Genomic DNA, 12,172 nt, shown 5'->3' with positions numbered 1-12,172 from the left:
TTCGGCCACGATATTACCATCTCCCTCTAAATTTACTCTTCACACTCTATTGCTATACCTTACCGCCTAATCATCCAGACTTCGCACATGTGCAAGATCACTGCCTTCATGTCCATCTACCGCATATCTACCCGTCATATCACTCACAGTAATTCCTCTGTCATCTAACAGGGCCTCCTCTGTCTACATTGGCCTAGCGTTGCCCCTAGGCAGAAGATAACCCGCATTTGTTTTTATTAACAGTACCTATGTGTTGTGGCGTGCATCGCACCTCATTTCATCCCTCATATTCATTTATGCACATTTGAATTGTTTCCACAAAATTGTTTTGTATTGTTGTAATCATAATTATTGTATTTATAACTATACATAATTTTGTTAATTACTTCACCTATAAAATGATTATAGTCGCAAAGACTATAATGACCCAGTATATAAAGTAATAAATAAAGTAACATCTCATAGCCCAACGATTATAACCTTCAATTCCTTAATTTCCATTCCATCCCTTTCCTTAAAGAGGGTGTAGCCCTCTACAGGGTAGCTAGCCCAAGGGCTAGCAAAAAAAAGTCCATAGAACGCATCCATACTTAACCAAGAAACCTAGCCTGTCTTGTGTTTCTTACGGTGTCAGCGAGGACCAAGTATTGCAACACGTACTTGCGAGCGTAACACAATTAGAACACTTAGAGGATTGACGAAAGTTTTCACTTTCGGAGGGTGCTTGCTTTTTGAATCTCATCTATCATCCTTCTTTTCGTTTGCATCTTCATTTGGGCTTCGGCCCCAGGCTCCCTACCTATTATGGCGGATCTTAGCAATGCTTCCGGCTCATCGCATCTCGGTCAACAACCTCCAGCTAATATAGGACCAAATGGTCGGCAAAAGACTCAATCCCGGATTGTTACCGGAACGGTACGGTCAGGACTTGCCACCACTGTTTCTGCTACTTACGCTGACTGCATCACTAAAGGGCAGCGCATTCGCTCTCGGTTTCTCTCGGATGGTGAGCAATCCATAGATCCGAAGAAACAGCGAGTTACATCTATTATTGATCCAAGAATGAGCAATACCATGGATTGGACATCATCTAATTCAGTCGATAACTCCAACACACATCACCAACCAGAACCTATATATAACTTCCTGCTGACAGATTATGATCAAAGGTGTAACACCGTTAGAGCAGTTTTCCAGCAGTTGATTAAATATGTGCCTCGTCCTGAGATACGCGAAATCGTCAAAACTCGCAGAGGCATTATACTAAAGTCTATCAACTCAAATTTTGTATCGCATGTGCGAAACAAGGCCACTTTTGAGATCTTTGGATCAAAGGTTAACTATCCGCACTAACTCCAAGTGCACGTAAAACTCCTCCTCCTCCTAGGCGATTGCCAATGCTATCCATTGTTATACGAGGAGTTGAACCCGATCTCACCGATGAGGAAATCTATGAGGAATTACATCAGGAAGGATTTCCTGTAAAGCGATGTATCCGGATAAAGAACGCTAATGATGCAACATCTCTTGTACGGGTTCTCACCGATCAGCCACAGTTGATAGACCAGCTTTTGTCCACTGGAGCTTACATTTATCGAAGACGTTACAAAGTCGAACCTTCTCGCACACCTCCTCCTCTTCCGTTAAGATGCGAGCGATGTCAACTGTATAATGCACATCCCGCATCCGAGTGTACAAACGATATTAAGTTTGGCTATTGTTCATTACAACATGCTACGAAGGATTGTCCCAATCAAAAGGCGCCACCACAGTGTACTGCGTGTCCTGAAAAACATCCAACATACAGTTACAGATGTAAAGCTAAGCCACAACCGGAACCTTCTAAACCAGAACTTGTTCCACCCATAAGGTCTGCTGACCGTCCCACTCTACCTGCAAACTCTTTACTTCATCCTGTTACTGTTGAAGATCTCCGATTCCTCACGATTAGTCTACAGAACATTCATCCGTTTCTTCGAACTCACATTCTCAACCAAATCATCCATGCAGCAAAAATTCTGTTTAACATTCAGCTCCATGCAACCTATTCTGGACCAACAGTTCATTTTCAAATCCAACCTATCGAAATTTACGTTTAATATGGCAGCTTCCATTTGCAATATTTTTTGTGTTTTTGTAATGGCGTATAGCTTCTTATTTATGAACATACGCTCACTATTGACCCATCAAGTACTATTCACGCAGTTATTGCAGGAAGAACACATCTCAGCCTTCGCGCTCAACGAAACTTATCTGGCTCCTTATCTACAGTGTTACATACCAAAATATAACTTACTACGTAATGATGCTCCGTCCGGATCACGTCTGTATGGCGGTACATCTATCGGCATTAGCACTCGTCTACCATACCGCACTGTTACCATGCCTCAAACTTTCAATCTGACTGAATACAATGTAACTACTCTCTACCTTCGTGGTCGCACAGTCACATTTGCCACAATCTATGTTCGGCCAGGAAAGATTCTAAACTATGATTTCTTTCGTTTCATTGATACACAATCCCGGCATTATATTATCATGGCAGACTTGAATTTCCATAGTAGAATACAGCGCGACAAACAGCAATTTCTTGATTTTATACAAACTTCCACTACAGGAGAATTTCACATCTTCCCACAACCTACGCGACCAGCTAGCAACACAACCCTGACGTAGTAATAACCTCGTCTCCTCTTTCTCCTCTTATTAACATTACTGTGCTAGATTCCATCGGCAGCGATCATGTTCCTGTTAAACTAGAACGGCAATGTACAGTGAAGTCGTCAAATCACTTACCAGCTAGAAAAATTTTTGTATATCATAAGGCTAATTGGGATCAATACTGATTCACAATCGACGACGCCATTAGCACACTCACTATACCTACCTCGCAGCATAGTCTTGATCACGTCATCACTGACCTTACTGCAGCAATTCAAGGAGCAGCGGAACATTCCATTCCGACTACTCATGTACAACCACATAAACCTATTTTGCCACCAAGATATCTTGCACTAATTTCTGCTTCACGTCGAGCTTATCGTGAATATAGAACCAGCGGCAACTTGGAGGCACTGCGCTTACACCGCCAATATCTCCGAATAACACACAACTACATTGTAGCATACAAGAAAAGACAGTGGATTTTAACGTGTAATACTCTTACTTCAGAAACTCATCCCAGCAAATATTGGCGTAAATTCAATCAACTTACTGGCAAAACGTCTCGTACACCCTATCTCTTATTCACAAGCATCAAGCTCTTAATAATGACATCGACAAGGCAAATATTTTGCTATATTTTCCCAAGAAATCTTCACTCCTCTTTCTGGACGGCACACACCGCACCGCCTTCAAACTTCGATCAACCGTCATGCCGATCCGACCGCTCCTCATCTACAGCCTTCTGACCATACCCTGGAACCTAATAATCCACTTACTCAGGCTATAGACCCAGATGATATCAGGGCTATTTTAGCAACCAAACGCAGTACAGTACCTGGATTCGACTCCATCACATATGCTCTCATCAAACAAGCACCTCCTTTCATTCTGATTCTAAGCCATATTTATACTTTTATCCTGCGCACTGGCTTCTTTCCGCTCGATTGCAGGTATTCTAAAGTTCTTTTATTTCCTAAGCCTAAGAAACCACCATTCGACGTACAGTCGTATCGCCCGATCCATTTAACAAGTTGTCTCTGCAAATTATTAGAACGTATACTCGTTCGTCGGCTCCAAGACCACCTCCTCATGCACAATCTTCTGCCGATCCATCAAACTGGGTTCCGACCGCGCTTCAGTACACCCGATCAGCTCTTAGGACTTGCCACTGCTATTTATAACCAATACAACAAGGAATTTCCTTCTTGTTTAGTTACGTTTGATTTGGAAAAGACATTTGATAAGGTCTGGCATCCTGGCTTGATATACAAATTACACAACTATATGCTGCCCATATCTTACATACGATTAATCAATACTTTCTTAACAGGACGTCTTGCATATATTTCTATTAATAACGCTTTATCACACCCCATATTCTTACATTCTGGCGTACCTCAAGGTTCTTCTCTGTCTCCTTTGTTATATTTAGTGTACGTTGCTGATCTCAGACTGACTCCTCACGTCCAAGTCTACCGATTCGCCGATGACACAGCATTTCTCACAACAGCTCGCACTAATATAATAGACTCATGCGTATTAATAGACTCATGCAGCCAACTATCGGCACATTTGTTCGTTGGTGTCAGGTCTGGAGACTCAGCATTAACTCAGCGAAAACACAATCTGTAGTCTTTCTACCACCACTTAGACGATCCAGAGTGTTTCGCAATCCGAATTTATTAAATATTCACGTGGACAACAAGCCAGTTCCTTTCACATCATCTCTTACTTATCTTGGGGTGATATTTGACTCAAAGCTTACGTGGACTCCGCATCTTAAGAAAATTGTTACTCAAGCTAAGAACAGACTAAATCTACTTAAACGTTGCACCAGCTGGGGTTTACGACCACCTACTGTCCTCCACACTTACAAAGCTTTTATGAGGACTACTTTAACCTATGGCCATACAGCTTAGGCCGCAGCTCCCGACAAATTTTATAAACAATTGTCTATAATGGAGCGGCATGCTTTTAGATTGGCCTATTGAATTCACTTACCAAGCCCAACCAGACTTCTCTACGATCTCATAGACTTTCCACCACTGCTCACCCATCTAAAACAGCTTCGCATTCGTTACATCACGAAACGCTTTGATTTACGACACCGAATGCTTCAGGATATACTACGATATGACCGAGACAATGATGCACCGCCACGATACGTCGGCACTCCGCTCCAACACTATCTTACACTGTATCACTTGCAAATGGAACCTGCCAATCGAGACCCAGAAGTATTTGCTATATATCATCCACGTCATCTGTCATCTTCCATCTATCCATCATATGCACAGTAATAACCAACTAACATGGGCCTCCCCTGTCTACATCAGTTCCTGAATAGCCCCAGGAACAGAAGATAACAGCTTCTGTTCACTAACAGAACCTAGTGTTGTGGCGTCCAGTACAATTCATCCTCATTTTCATCATCATTTCTAAATATTATTTCTTTGAATTGTAATTCCTGTTCCTGTTTTTCTTATTTGTTATTCTTCATGCACTGACAGTTTGTTATTTTCTTGATTCATATTTCTAATTACCTCCATGCACATATTACCTTTGTTATTATTATTAGGTTTTTGTGTCACCTGTTTCAACTTATCTCTATTGTATATATGTTAATTACTTAAAATAATGAATGAATAAAGGAAAACTCCTTAGACCAACCACAATTTTTGTAGCCTCTACATTCCTAATACAACACTTCCCCGAAGAAAGGGCGCAACCCTTTAACCGGGTAGACGACAAAAAAGTCCATAGGCCACTATGGCATGGTTAACCGACAAAAGAGCAAGCAGCCACCACTACCACGGAAATCCTCTACCTTGTCTGTAGTTATACTTAGTGTGGATCCGTCGAAAACAGACGAAGAGGTTGCCGAAGAGCTCAAACAGGACGGCCATGTCATTACGAAATGCATCCGCATTAAGAACAATATTGACCCGACATATATGATACGTGTTCTTTATTCGCATCAAGAAACCATCGATGAACTTCTAACTTCAGGGGCATTTATCTTCAAACATCGACACCGGGCCGAGGCATCTCGCACTCCACAACCTCTCCCGCTTCGATGCGAAAAGTGTCAAAAATATAATTCGCTACCAACATCAAAATGTCCAAATCAACCAACGTGTGGCTTTTGCTCCGGGTCTCACTTCACTAAGGTCTGTCCAAATACACACCAACCGCCTAAATGTACTACATGTCCTGAACAACACCCTGCGTTCAGTTATAAATGCAAAGCCAGACCACTAGTGGACGAGACTAAACCTGAACTTGTGGTGCGTATCAGAACGCCCGAAACTAAATCTGAATCTCCGCCTATCACCTCAGTATATCAACCTATCACGATCGAACAACTTCTTGCATTTTTCACCGTAGCTCTGTAAAACATTCATCCATTTCAAAGACAATATGTACTCCAACAAATCCAAATTGCAGCTCAGGCAACTCTTAACGTCACATTAAATGCTACATATTCAGATCCGTATGCTTATTTCCATGCTACTGCGATTCCACCTAGCTCTTAAAAACCTCACTCACTGTATACCGATCATTATGGCTTTAATATTTCTGTTTCTTAATATCCGGTCTCTTCAATCACATAAACCACTGTTTGAACAACTGCTACTAGAAGAACAAGTCAATGCATTTCTCCTTAACGAAACTCATTTGAAGCCTAAACAAAGCTGCAAATTTTCACGATACACACTGCTCAGACATGACACAACTATGCCCATGTGCCGTGCAAATGGCGGAGTCACCCTTGGGTTTTCTCCATCAATCGCCTATCGCCAACATTTACTGTCAATACCAAACATCCCGGAATACATCATTACCACTCTATACTACAAAGATATATATGTTACTTTGCCTACCATTTACATCAGCCCTGGTCATGCCATACCTCTCAAATTCTTTCAGTATATCTCAGACACGTTCCGCATCTACATCATTATGGCAGACATAAATTTTCACAGTCGAACAGCCCGTCAAAAGGAAGGATTTCTAGATTTCATTGCAACCGAAACATCCGGCACATTCCATACCCTGCCTCATTCTACCCGACCGATCTCGGATACCACTCCAGACGTTGTCATTACTTCAGCCAGTCTCTCTGCACATTGTACTCCCACAGTACTCGATCCGCTTGGTAGTGATCATGTTCCCGTTAAATTATCACTCACGTCTTCACACCTTCCAGCACCACACTTACCTCCTGTCACTCGTACCACGTTGCGCTTCGACAAAGCCGACTGGCCAAGATATCGAAATTACCTTAGTAGCATTTTTGCAAACTCAACTCTATTAGAAACGGAGGAAGATCTTCATAATTCTTTGGATAGAATAACTACAGCACTCTATGACGCTACCAGCCATTTTATACCGACTAGTATATCCCATAGTTATCACCCAAGGCTCCCACCCCATTATTTACCACTTATCAGACGTTCACGAGCACTCTACAGAGATTACAAACGTACAGGAAATCTAGAGTCATTGCACTTACATCGTAAATTTCAACGCATAGTTCACAATTATGTTAAAGCATATAAACTCCGTCAATAGATAAAAAAGCTTGCAATAATTTGGCAGACGATGCACACCCATCCAGACACTGGAACCGTTTCAACATGCTTACTGGTCGCAAGACCCACACTACCTATCCTCTCCTAGAAAATAAAAATCCTCTTCAGACAGATAAAGAAAAAGCAGACGCCTTCGCAACCTATCTACAATCTATTTTCACGCCGTCTGAAGCAGCCATTCCTCGCAGGCATCCCACACATACCTTTAACATAAATTCACCACAACTTCAACCCAGCACGTCTCATGTTTTACCTGACCATCCTCTTGCTACGCCTATCACTGTAACAGATATCAACTCCGTCACGGCTCGCAAACGCAATACTGCCCCTGGTCTGGACTCAATCACTTATTGTCATGTCACAGAAGCGCCTCTCGCCTTACTACACCTTTTAGCAACTATATTTACGTTTATTCTCCGCACAGGTTATCTTCCCCCTCAGTGGAAGACTTCCAAAACACTCATGTTTGCTAAGCTACACAAACCACTAAATTCCGTATCATCTTACAGGCCAATACAATTAACTCCGACTTTCAGCAAAATATTGGAACTAGAGATGCAAGGGCTCGGAAAAAACCGGCTTTTTTGGAAAAAAACTCGGTTTTTTCTGCTTTGCTTTTTTGCTTCGGAAATTTTGGGCTTTTTTCAAAATACTGCTTTAAATTGATAAAACAGACTTTGTATCGCTTCTCTATAACACAAAAAATCATTTAATTAGTGGTTGATGCTGATAATAATATAAAACATCGAAAATAAGCTATGAATTTCGAAAAAATATTTGAAACCATTTTTCTTCAACATATTTACATTATGAATTCCACAGGATTAACCAATGTATATAATAAGAATTTTTTAACCTCCTATATACAAAAGTAAGCAGAGTTGGCAAGAACCGTGGTTGTTTTTGAATATGCCAAAAACCCGTTTTTTGGGGGATGTTTAAACCAGGCTTTTTGACTTAGATTTTTTGCTTTATGTATTTATATTACATATTCACAGAAATAGCCTAAGTTTGTTTCGCCTTGATGTTATTATGCAACAGCGGGGTTATGCCGGAAGAACTCCCATAAGCTTAAAGAAGTGCGGTCAGTAAATTTCTTAAGTTGAGAATCTCCCGCTCTAGCCATTGGGAAAATCCCGTCATTACTTGAAATGTAAGACAATAACGGGAAAATCCTGTTATTGCTTTGCATGTAAAATTTAAATGTCAACGTACCATAATCAGTACGCTAAAACTGAGGTATTAAATTACAAATTTAGTACCGGTACGTAGATATCATTGAAAGTCCAATCCAAGCTAATGTTGGAAGCTACGTAGGCAATCGATAAATTTTGCCAATTTCTATCAATATATTTAAGCAATATTGGCTTCTTTATAAAACAACACGCATTTAGGCATGTAGAAATATACAATTTGGTTTGTTTCGTATATTTAGGCTTAACATTCTTACGAAATACCGAGGTTATCAAGGAGAAGACTTTCGCTTAAACTGACATCCGAACCGCTACTTGGGTTACGCATGAAAAAAGGATTGTGGTTCGACCGAGAATTGAACATGGGACACCTTGATTAAAAGGTGAAAGGGAAATAAAACTATTGCAGGTGGTTTGATATCTGGAAACGTTACCATGAAGTTCACACGATTCGCATTTTTCATTCTTTTTATTTTTGTGGTTTAAACCAGTTATTAAAAAAAAAAAGTTGGTGTAAATCAGCCAACCCTAAAAGTAAACACTTCTTTTTAAAGAATACACAAATAACTAGCAAAATAGTATGTAGTATTTTTACTTCAAAATATTCCATGCCCTCTTTTTGAAACAAAATAAAATTAAAATAAAACATAAGAGAAATACTTAAATGTATATGATACACTTAAAGGCTGCACATCTAGAGCTTTTGGTTCTGTATATTCTTGAAATTCTACAGTTAAGTTTTATAGAACCACCATAACAGTTTACCCAATCCTCAAGTTTTCTGAATTTTTAACAAGAGGGATTCAACATATCATTACGGAACTCCCCCCCCAAAAAAAAGACTACGGAATATATTTAAGTTAAGCTAAATACAACTGCACAACAAACATGACTGATTAGCTTTTGCGCTTCTATCGGGAAGTCCGGGATTCAACCAGCATTCGACCATTCTGACAAAGCTTTTCTTCATTCCATCTGTGAATGTAGAAATAGTGCGTGTACTGTGAGTTGGGCGACTTCCTTTTTTATTGTTTTTAAATCGTTATTATTACTAATTACCAGCAGTGATGGTTTTGCGAAGGTTAGGGGAGCGGTCTTTCGGACTGAAGCCCGTTCCCCAAAGTTACGAAATGTCTGCAACAAACGAAATATCTATACATATAATATTTATGCCTATGCTATGTTTATATTTATGCCTTTACTCATAAACTTTAAGCTCCCGTCAAATAAAAATTACGAATGTTTAAAAAATCTAAACATTAGTAAGAAACCCTTCCCAAAATACTTTTCTAAATCCGCCACTGATTCTCAGTATAAAATGATTTTTAAAGTTGTATCCGGAAGATTATTGCTAAACATATAAACGAAACGAAATATTAGTTATGCCTGTACTCATAAACTTCAAGCACTTCCCAAATAAAATTAGGACTTTTTAGGAAACGAAACAATCAGAAAAAACCCTCCTAAAGTACTTTTCTAAATCCGCTACTGATTATTTGTATAAATTGGTATTCAAGGTTGTGTCCGGAAAATTATTGCTAAATCACTTCACAGCTACAGTACAACAGAAATGTGGAAGTACGGTTTGACGGATATATTGAAAAACGTACGCTTTGACGGATAAATAGAAAAACGGGCAAGTTTAACTTTTGCGCTAGAAGCTAGAGTACTAAAAGCTCTTAGAAATGAAACACGGATGACAAACTAGAGAAGAAAAAAGATGTCGATAACTCAAAAGTTAAAATAAAGTTAAATAGCCTCTAAAATTACCCTCAAATACTACATTCTTCATGTTAGCTTTAATTCGTAAAACATGTGCTCCATCCATCTTGATGGTGAACTTCAGAGCGAAATATCACATTCAGGTCATGGAATTTTTATCTAATTATAGAATATACTATAAGAAAGCTATTTAGATAGAAAAATCATGAAGTTGAAAAAAGCCAAAATTTCCAAAATTCTCGTTTTTTTCCCAAAAAAGCCGGCTTTTTATGTGAAAAAACCATCGATTCAAAAAAGCCGGTTTTTTGCATCTCTAATTGGAACGCATCCTTGTCAAAAGTCTTCACACTCACTTAACAGCGAAAAATTTGCTACCTCTACATCAAGCTGGTTTCCGACCAGGATATAGTATTAATGATCAGTTACTTCGCCTCACCAACATGATCACTAATCATTACAATTCTTCCAAGCCTGCCTGCTTAGTTTTATTCGATCTCGAAAAGGCATTTGATAAAGTATGGCACCTGGGACTTCAAGCTTCTGTCTTTCCATCTTCTTATCACGTACATCCGCTTCATCTATAATTTTCTTTCAAACCGCCTGGCTTACATCTACATCAATGATAGTGTCTCTTATCCTGTTTTTCTTCATAGCAGCGTTCCGCAAGACTCTGCCTTGTCCCCACTGCTCTATCTGCTTTATGTCGCTGACATGCCGTTCTTACCGCAAAACATTCATACTTTTCAGTACGCCGATGACACGGCTTTCATGCGTTAACAATAACTATCTCTCAAATAAACACTGCAATGAATGAAGCTATCCGTCACTTTAGCGATTGGTGTCGGACGTGGCGCTTATCAATAAACGCTACCAAAAAACTCAGGCCATAGTCTTTATTCCACCAAAACGTCGATCACGAGTTCATCGAAACCCAGCTCGTCTTGCCCTTACCGTCAATGATACTGCCATACAGCACTCATAGACAGTGAGCTACTTGGGTATAACATTTGATCATCATCTTACATGGCGTCCACACCTCGCTACCGTTGTAAGCAAAGCCAAAAATAGATTCAATTTATTTAAATGTCTCATAGGTACAACGTGGGGTCTCCATTCTTCTACGCTCATCAACACCTACAAGGTCTTCCTCCGTCCCGTTCTTACTTATGGTTTTACCTCATGGATATCAGCAAGCGCAAAACATTACGAAAAGCTGTTAATAATGGAACGACATGCTCTCCGCCTAGCCTAGTCCAACCCTTAAATTACCAACCCGTGAATTGTACGACCGCATCACATTTCCTCACCTTCTTTATCATATTGAAGCTCTTCGTATTAAATATATAACTCAACACTATGGCAGCGAACACGTTTTTTTTTTTTTTTTTTTTTTTTGAAACCGTTTACAGCGACGCTCCCTACACTTACAGCCATCACCGCACGTCTACACCTCTCTCACTGCTTTTCGCATTATATAAATATACCGTACCTCCAAATCATCCGGACTATAACATCATCAGTATCCTCAGCACATCACACGTACCGGCCCATATCTCACCTTCATATAATGCACAGTAAACCCGCTTGTTACTAACATGACCTCCTCACGTATAACAACAACAAAAAAAAAAAAAAAACTTATGGATGTTTAATAAAGTTAATAAATGTCTCTTTGCCCAACAGAAATTCCTTTCTTTCGCCACAATAATGTTAAATCTCTTTCCCAAATAGAGGATGTAGCCCTCGCAATGGGTGCTAGTTACATCATAGACTTAAAAACAAAACAAACCAAGTCCATAGTACAAATGAACAATAAATTTAGGTAGATTTATTTATTTCAGAAAACAACAGCCGGATGCCTAATTACAGTTTTCCATCATTATAATATAATTTAAAATGCACATATGATAACAAAATAATACGATAGCAAAATACTTTAAAATACATATAACATAATCTACGCCTTATTTATTTAGAGTAAAATTCTGGCTATAGCTG

This window comes from Thermobia domestica, chromosome 13 (assembly GCF_964235325.1).
Source record: "Thermobia domestica chromosome 13, izTheDome1.hap1.1, whole genome shotgun sequence".
NCBI classification, from domain to species: Eukaryota; Metazoa; Arthropoda; class Insecta; order Zygentoma; family Lepismatidae; genus Thermobia; species Thermobia domestica.
Note: the sequence above shows the minus strand (reverse complement) of the source record.